This window comes from Hyperolius riggenbachi, chromosome 12 (genome assembly GCF_040937935.1).
Source record: "Hyperolius riggenbachi isolate aHypRig1 chromosome 12, aHypRig1.pri, whole genome shotgun sequence".
NCBI classification, from domain to species: Eukaryota; Metazoa; Chordata; class Amphibia; order Anura; family Hyperoliidae; genus Hyperolius; species Hyperolius riggenbachi.
Window position 1 is genome coordinate 222567944 of NC_090657.1, and position 9096 is coordinate 222577039.

Here is a 9096-nt window from a genome sequence, read left to right on the forward strand (position 1 = left end):
CTTTACTGTATATCTTCATTTAAAGAAAGCAGGGCTGTTTTCTTTGCATTAAAAGGACATCCAGGGCTATAATCACTGGGTGATTTCAGTCAGAGTTGATCCAGGGATTTATCTGACTGCCACCGGGAGTTGGAAATGATTTTTTCCCATTTTTGGCTAATTGCCTTTTAAAGGTTTTTCACCTTCTCCTGGATCAGTTAGATACGATATGTGCGGGTTCAGGGCAGTGATTTTTTTTTCCTGGTTAAACTTGATGGACGGGTGTCTTTTTCCAACAAAATTAACTACTGTATGTAAGTCTTTGCAGAGACCTTAACTCTACAAAACAGTCTAAAGAACTCAAAATCCAACAATAATCCAACACAAAAAGGCATCAAGCAACCTATTTAATGTGCAGACATTTTTAGCCACCATACCTTCATACTTGGTTGTAGAACACCGTCCATTGTTTCCTCCTTGCTTGCTTGCAACACCAATATCGTCTATATAAAATGTTTGGGTGAGTAAAAAGATGAAATTAATAAGCTATTCTTCGTATGAAATCAAGTTCAGCAAAACGGCTTCCTAATTCTAGAGCCAGCAAGCCCACCAGATGCCTTCACGGCCTACCACCAGGTCAACCCCAAGTCTTTGTAGGAGATCTCCACGTTGAAGGTGTACCACAGAACCCAGAAGATCAGGCTGAGTGCGATAACGATGGCCCCCGTGTAGATGAAGAAGTCATAGAAGCTAAGGCCAGAGAAAATTCCAATGAGGAGCAAAATGAGGCCGACCACATCAAAGATCAGTGCGACAATAAATGCCACGGCACAACGGCCAACGTTTTTGGGCATCTTCATGGCGGTGGGGGTGTAGAGTCAGGCGAGAGGAGATGACAGAGATCACATTATATGGCATCCACGGCTTTAGTGGTGGTTTTCGCTTTCACAGGTACAACTATTCAAATAGTCCACACCTTTGGCAGCAGTTTAAACACAAACCATTAACCATTTGTGACCCGGGTCACAGCATAAAAAAAAAAAAAACCTGCCGGTTGACTTTCTATAACTTGAAAAACCAGCCGTGTTCTTGGCTGCAGGTGGTGACAGTGGGCTGTACAATATTCCTTGTGACAGTGATAAGAATGTGCAGATTATACCAGGAAACACAGATAGCAAAGCACTGGCCTTCGACACCTCTGGCTGACGAGTCTCACCAAGAACTTTCCATGTACTCTACAGCAGCTAAAATAAGGATTATGCACGTCAATGCTTTTCTCGGTAAATATATTTCTAATAGGGCTATTGACGTGAAATGTACGCCAGGGGTCGGTAACAACCCAAGTAAGCCACAAATACAAAGAAATCAAAGCAAAAAAGTCAATACATTCAGCTATGTGTTGTAAATTGACACAGGGAAAAAGGTATTGAATACATGAAAAAAAGCCCTCTGGAAGAACAACAAACCACCGGATATCTGTAATTTGAAAGCAATCCTATTCTCTGTATTAGTGCAAATTATTATCAGCTGGTAAAGTCCTAATTGAAGGCCTATTAAAAGTTTCTCATCACCGAGGTGTCCCACACAAAGCAGCTCATGATCGGTAACAGCAGAGGGATCTCTGAAGACCTTCACAACGTTATCGCTGCAGAAACCAAAGCTTAGAGATGCTCCGGTGAGCACTGGTGGGGCTGGAAGCCAGCCATGACCAGGTGCTCCTTGCAAGACTTCTGACAGAGGAGTCATAAGGACAATCAGAGGAGTTGTCCAGGAGCCAAGGAAAACTTGCGGTGAGCTGCAGAAGACCTGGAATTACCAGGCATAATTGTTTAAAAGAAAACAATAAGGTGCATACTCATCTGACATGGCCAAGTTTAACGCGCAAGACTCCACTGCTGAACAAGAGGCACCCTGAAGCTCATTTAGAGTTTGCTGCACAACATTCGGAGAAGCCATTAAAGTATTGGGAGATAAAATATTGGGAGAGTATAGTCTGGTCAGATGAGACCAAAATTAAATTCTATGGACGTCATTGGGCACCACGTTTGGAGACATGGAGCTGCATTTCACCCCAAAACACCAGGCCAATTGTGAAGTTTGGAGGTGAAATATCATGGTGTGTGTGGGGTTGTTTTTCAGCATATGGTACTGGCAGACTTCATGCAACTGATGGAAGGGTGAATGGAGAAATGTACTGGGGCGTTCTTGATAAGAATCTGCTGCCTTCTACCAGGCTGCTGAAGATGAAACCTTCAAGATTCGAAAAAAAAAAACAGTTTGCGTGGATGAATGGGCCAAAATCACACCTGAGAAAAGCATGTGACTAGTTTCTCCATATAGGGGGCGTCTTTGAACTATAATGGCTATCGCATGCTTCTCTGCTAATATTCAATACATTTCATTCAGTGTGTTCAATACATATTCTCTCTGTGTCATTCCGCTTTACTACATATAACTTAACTTATGGATTTATTACATATAACTTAACTTATGGATTTACTACATATAACATAACATATGGATTTACTTCATATAATTTAACTTATGAACTTATTTTGATGTCTTTGCATGTGTGGATTACTACTTAAGTTACCAAAAGCTTCTATAGATTTCACATCCATCGCTCCATTAGAGATATATTTGCTGATCAAAATCTTGATGTGTTCAGTACTTATTTTCCTGGAGTACTGTATATAATAACTGGATAAACCTAAAAGTAAATACATCATACAAAAGAGCCAAGAATGGGAATGAGGATACCTCTATTCTACTATGTGCTGCTATGTGTAGTAGAATATCGGAAGTGTTGCTCTACCATCGCCTATGTTAACCTATTCTCACACTTACCTTCTCTGCATCTATGCCTAACATTAACACTAACTTATCCCGTTTCTACCTCAACTCCAACACCGTCGCTATCCCTGCCGCTATAGACAGGCCCGGTCTGCCCATGATACCAAGTGATTCAGGTGGCAGAAGTCTGGCAGAAACAGGAAGTGAAAAGTGAAAAGAGTACCTGGCCAACCTATACTGGGGGCAACTGTTCCTAGCTACCAATACTGAGGGCACCTATACCTGGTGTCACGATTGTGGAACTTTCTCCGTGATCAGCGCACAACGCGTGCGCTGACACGGCGGAAATCCTCCACAAGCGTATATTTGCAGGCACCCAGCAAAAGGTGCTACGCACCTGTAGAGGGAAATTCCTGTCGGCAGATGGCGCTGGGGAGTGCAGAGGAACCAATCCTCTGTACCTCCACAAGTGCCAGACAGGAATTGTACGAAGCGCAGAACGCAATCGCAAGAGAGGCGATTGCGAATGAGATTGAGCAAAGGGATAGGTTGTATGTGTGTGCGCCAATCCAGTCGCCACCCCGCGACCGCGCACACACAACAGCAGATACGAAATAGGAACGCGATCGTGAGAGGTGCGATCGCCAGACGTAACACAAGGCAGAACAGAATAGAATACGAGGGTAGCAAAGGCACAGCAAATACAATAAGGAGATACGGAAAATAACAACCGCTAGCTAACCGCGAACACCGCACTCATTCGCAACAGTGCACGCGGTTATGCGCGATCTCCACGTGATAAGCACAATAGAGACAAGCACGCCTAACTAACCATAAACAGACAAACATGAAACAGAGGACGCGAGCGCTTGCTTAACGGTTACCTCACCGAGCCTGCAGCAAGCGTAGCGGACAAGACAGACACACGAAAAACAGGAACTAGGCAGAAAGGATCCACCACTCTTCCACCAGAGCAAGTGTGATCCAAGCAGGAACACAGACCAGAAAGATCCACAGCCGCTAACGCTAGCGGCTAGTGCGATCTAAACAAGACAGAGCGATTCGCTATCAACCGCCGCTGGTGACAGCGCAATCGCGACAGACAAGACAGAACAGAAGGATCCCCAGCGCTCGCAAAAAGTAGCTAGCGCGATCCCATGAGACAGAACAGAAGGATCCCCAGTGCTAGCAAAAAGTAGCTAGCGCGATCCCAGAAGACAGAACAGAAGAGATAGCTGGTAGCAACCGCTGCACCAGCTATACTCCAAGAACAGAGATCAGAACCATTTCCTGTCAACCACCATATAGGGACAGGACAATGGCAAACAGGCAAGACAAGACAGAACAGGCAATACAGATAATACAACCTGACTGGGCTAGCAGGGGAGCCTAAAGCAACCCCCAGGAATTAACTATACTAGATAGCAATGGCTGACACTCCAGCAGTGTCCATCAGGAACAGAGCATGGAAGGGAAATGTCCAGCAAAGCATTCTGGGAAACATAAAGCTCTTATAGTGCCAGTCATCAAAGAAGGCAGGTAGGGGATTTGCATAACGAATGTATGCAAATTCCCCAGCAAGAGAACAGACCAGAAACTTGCAATGGAAAGACAGGTCTCTGTTCCAGAGACCTGCAGCCCACAGACTAGAGGAATGGACAAACAGCTGTCTGCCTGTGCAGCCAGCTGAGCGGATCATCACACCTGGATACCTACCTATACTGAGGGTGTTTTTTTTTTTGGGGGGGGGGGCTCACCGCAGCTATAACTAAATTTTGGGGTGCTGTGTGATCATTACATTTCAGGGGTGGGGTGGGAGGGGGGGGGGGGGGGTGCGCATCCTCACAAGTTTGCCTCTATCAGCAATAAGTCCAGAACCGGCCTTGGCTATAGAGTGCATACAATATGTAGAAGAACTCTTTAGACTAGAGCATAAAATAGCCTCTATGAGTCTCTACATGCCTTTGCTACAAAAGTCCTGCTACAATGTCGGTGCAGCAGAACTTTATTGCTACCTTCTCGGGCACCTCTGGGGCCCAAAATTACTGCTGTAGCCATTAATTAAAATTCAACAACTGTGCCTATGGCAGGGCCCATTTTTCACATCCACAAAATACCATGTAAAGTGAAGAACTTGGAGCAGCTGGATACCAACAGTGGGACGGAGTACAGAAATTGGATAAGGACCTCCATCAAAGGGAAGAGCCGACAGCAGAAGTTACGTACAATGGGAGAGTGCAAAAGCAAATGGAAGCCTCCAACAGTGGGAAGTAGAAAAGTTATATATGTCTCTAGCAAGAGTGAATGAGAGCCCCTGGCAATGGGAAAGAGACAACATAGACACCTCTAGCAATGGGAAGGAGCACAGATAGATGCCTCTAACAGACGGAAGAAAAACATTTGGTCAACTTCTAGAGTGTTAATGAGAGAAGACCGACATTAAGTTCCAAGCGGCGCTGTAGACAAACCGGTGGCATGTGGACCTCCATCGCAGGAAACCTGGAAGAGGTGAGTCCATGTTCCCTGCCTGCTGCTCTTATTTCTGGAGGGGGGAGAGCTGAGGGGGGCTGAGGTGAGGGAGGGGGGAGGCGGGCCCTTCCTCCCTGTGGCTGTGTCTGCCTACTGCTTCCCCCTCCTGCGGTGCCCTCCCCCAATATGTAAAAACAACCCTGGGTGAGTCCCAGAGCTACCTGACCTCCCCAGGCTTCTCCTTCCCCCGCGGTCGCAGCCAATGCTGGGGCAGTTGTTATTCCCCTGAGATAGGCACCTCCAATAGGAGGAAGTGGGAGAAGATAGACATCTCCAATAGGAGGAACTGGGAGAAGATAGACATCTCCAATTGGAGGAACTGGGAGAAAATAGACATCTCCAATTGGAGGAACTGGGAGAAGATATACATCTCCATTTGGAGGAACTGGGAGAAGATAGACATCTCCAATAGGAGGAACTGGGAGAAGATAGACATCTCCAATAGGAGGAACTGGTGGAAGATAGATTAGACATCTCCAATTGGAGGAACTGGGAGAAGATATACAGCTCCAATTGGAGGAACTGGGAGAAGATAGACATCACCAATAGGAGCAACTGGGGGAAGATAGACATCTCCAATAGGAAGAACTGGGAGAAGATAGACATCTCCAATAGGAAGAACTGGGAGAAGATAGATTAGACATCTCCAATTGGAGGAACTGGGAGAAGACAGCCATCCCCAATAGGAGGAACTGGGGAAAGATAGACATCTCCAATAGGAGGAACTGGGGGAAGATAGACATCTCCAATAGGAGGAACTGAGGGAAGATAGACATCTCCAATAGGAGGAACTGAGGGAAGATAGACATCTCCAATAGGAGGAACTGGGAGAAGATAGACATCTCCAATTGGAGGAACTGGGGGAAGATAGACATCTCCAATAGGAGGAACTGGAGGAAGATAGACATCTCCAATTGGAGGAACTGGGAGAAGACAGACATCTCCAATAGGAGGAACTGGGGGAGGACAGACATCTCCAATTGGAGGAACTAGGAGAAGACAGACATCTCCAATAGGAGGAACTGGGGGAAGATAGACACCTCCAATAGGATTAATGGAAGAAGATAGACACTAGAGATGGCTCGAACGGTTCGCCGGTGAACAGGAACCGGCGAACTTCCGGGGTTCGCGATCACGGAGAACCGCAAACTTTTCCGGAAGTTCGATTTGCCTCCATAGTGCATCATTAGGGTCAACTTTGACCCTCTACATCACAGTCAGCAGGCAAGTAGCCAATGAGGCTACACTCCCTCCTAGAGCCACTCTCGCCCTTATAAAAGGCACGCAGCGTCAAGCATTGGACTCACTCGTGTGCCTGCAGCAATTAGAGAAGGGAGAGCTGCTGCAGAGAGAGCTATAGGGAAAGCTTAGTTAGGCTCTTGTAAGATTGTTAGCTTGCTCCTTGCTGATTCTTATTGCTAAAAAAGCACCCCTCAACTGCTCTTTTGAGAGCTAATCTTGTTCTTGTGATCTATTGTGTGTGTGTGTGTGTCCCACAGACACTTGTGTTGCATAGATAGCCTTGGTAATTCCTACTGTGCCACTGCCAGGCCCAGCACATTCATTGACTACCTGTGTGTGTGTGTGACAGGCAGCTGCACATTTTTAATCCCAATCACTGCACCTGTTCACTGTTCAGTCCACCTACCTACCTACCTATACCTACGTGAGCGAACGCATAGTTAATACCACCAGTCATTGCACCTGTTCACGGTACCTGTGTGTGTGTATGACAGACATCTGCACATTTGTAATCCCAATCACTGCAGTGCATACCTGAAACCTGTTCAGTGCACCTACGTGAGCGCAAGCAGTCACTGCACCTGTTCACAGTACCTGTGTTTGACAGCTGCACATTTGTAATACCAATCCCTGCATATCTGTTCACTGCACCTGTGTCACTGCACGCTGTTTAGTATACCAGTCCGTGCATATCTGTTAACTGCACCTGTGTGACAGCTGCATATTGTATTGTAATACCAGTCACTGCATACCTTTCACTGCACCTGTGTGACTGCACATTGTATTAGTCAAGTCGGTGCATACCTTTCAGTTCATCCCCCCAATATGGACAAAACAACAGGCAGAGGTTGAGCCAGAGGCAGACCCAGAGGCAGGCCACCTGGCAGGTCTGTTCGAGGTCGTGCTGATGTGATTTCGTTGGCTCTGGACCAAAGTACAGTGCTCAGAAGAAGGCACGTCCCATCAACTCCCAAGTTTGTCAGGATGTAGTTGACTATTTAACACAGAACACCTCATCTTCCGCAGCCACCAGCGCTACTACAAGTACCACATCCGCTACATTTGACACTTCGCAGGAGTTATTTGGGAGGGAAATCACTGATTCACAGCCATTATTGTTACAACAAGATGAAGGCGCTGCGCAAGTTACACCACCTCATATGTCTGAGTTAGGCGACACTATGGACGTAACGTGTGAGGAGGAGGATGATGATGTACCTGCTGTTGGTGCAGTTTTGGAGGTGTTTGATACAAGCGAAGCTGGGCAGGATGATTATGATGATTATGATGATGATGATGATACGGATGCCACGTGGGTTCCCAATAGAGGAGATGACCAGGGGGACAGTTCAGAGGGGGAGTCAGAGAGGAGTAGGAGGAGACAAGTTGCTGAAAGAAGCAGGGGGAGCTCGTCATCAGAAACAGCTGGGGGCAGTGTCCAGCGCCATGTATCGCCACCTATGGACAGCCAGCCAACATGCCCTTCAACGTCAGCTGCTGACGCCACCATAGTGCCATCACCCCAGGGTGGCTCAGCGGTGTGGACATTTTTTAGTGTCTGCCTCAAATCAGAGCAATGCCATCTGTACTCTCTGCCACCAAAAATTGAGCAGTGGAAAGGCCAACACCCAGGTAGGGAAAACTGCCTTACGAAGGCACATGCTGAAAAGGCACAAACTGCAATGGGAAGAACACCTGAGCAAAAGCAGCACACAAAAGCAAAGCCACCCTCCTTCTCCTCTTCCTCCTTCAGGTGCTTCATCTTCTTCAGCCACTTTCTCCCTTGCACCTTCACAATCACAGCCAACCTCTTCCACTCCGGCGACTCCGCCTCTCACCTTGAGCGGCTCCTGCTCCTCTGCCCACAGCTTTAGCCAGGTGTCCATGAGGGAAATCTTTGAGAGGAAGAAGCCAATGTTTGCCAGTCACCCCCTTGCCCGGCGTCTGACAGCTGGCTTGGTGGAACTGTTATCCCACCAGCTGTTACCATACCAGCTGGTGGACTATGAGGCCTTCCAAAAATTTGTGGCCATTGGGATACCACAGTGGAAGATACCAGGCCGCAATTATTTCTCCAAAAAAGGCGATACCCAAACTGTACCGGGAAGTAGAAAGGCAAGTGGTGTCATCTCTGGCACACAGCGTTGGGTCAAGGGTCCATCTAACCACGGATGCCTGGTCTGCCAAGCACAGTCAGGGCAGGTACATTACTTACACAGCCCATTGGTTCAACCTGGTGACTGATGGCAAGCAGGGAGTATGTGGCTGTGCAGCGGACCAACTTGTGACACCTCCACGGCTTGCAGGCAGGCCTGCTGCCACCTCCTCTCCTTCTACTCCTACTACTGCTGCTACATCCTCTTCGCTGTCGTCCTCCTCCTCCTCCTTGGCTGAGTGGCAGCTCAACTCTACTGGTGCTGCAATCTCCTCTCCAGCTACACAGCCCCAGCTCCCCAGGGCCTATGCTGCATGCCAGGTACGACGGTGTCACGCCATCTTAGACATGTCTTGCCTCAAAGCAGAGAGTCAAACAGGAGCAGCTCTCCTGGCTGC

The 9096-nt window shown here is 47.4% G+C and overlaps 1 long non-coding RNA gene across 1 annotated transcript in view; it reads right to left on the reverse strand.

The window, feature by feature from the left end:
• The window catches only part of LOC137541196 (uncharacterized), a 28097-nt gene extending 27155 nt beyond the window's left edge, over positions 1-942 (reverse strand). The window contains exon 1 of the long non-coding RNA XR_011025101.1: positions 417-942. This is a non-coding gene — a long non-coding RNA (uncharacterized lncRNA). The remainder of the gene's footprint in view (positions 1-416) is intronic.
• Positions 943-9096: the final 8154 nt, after the last annotated feature.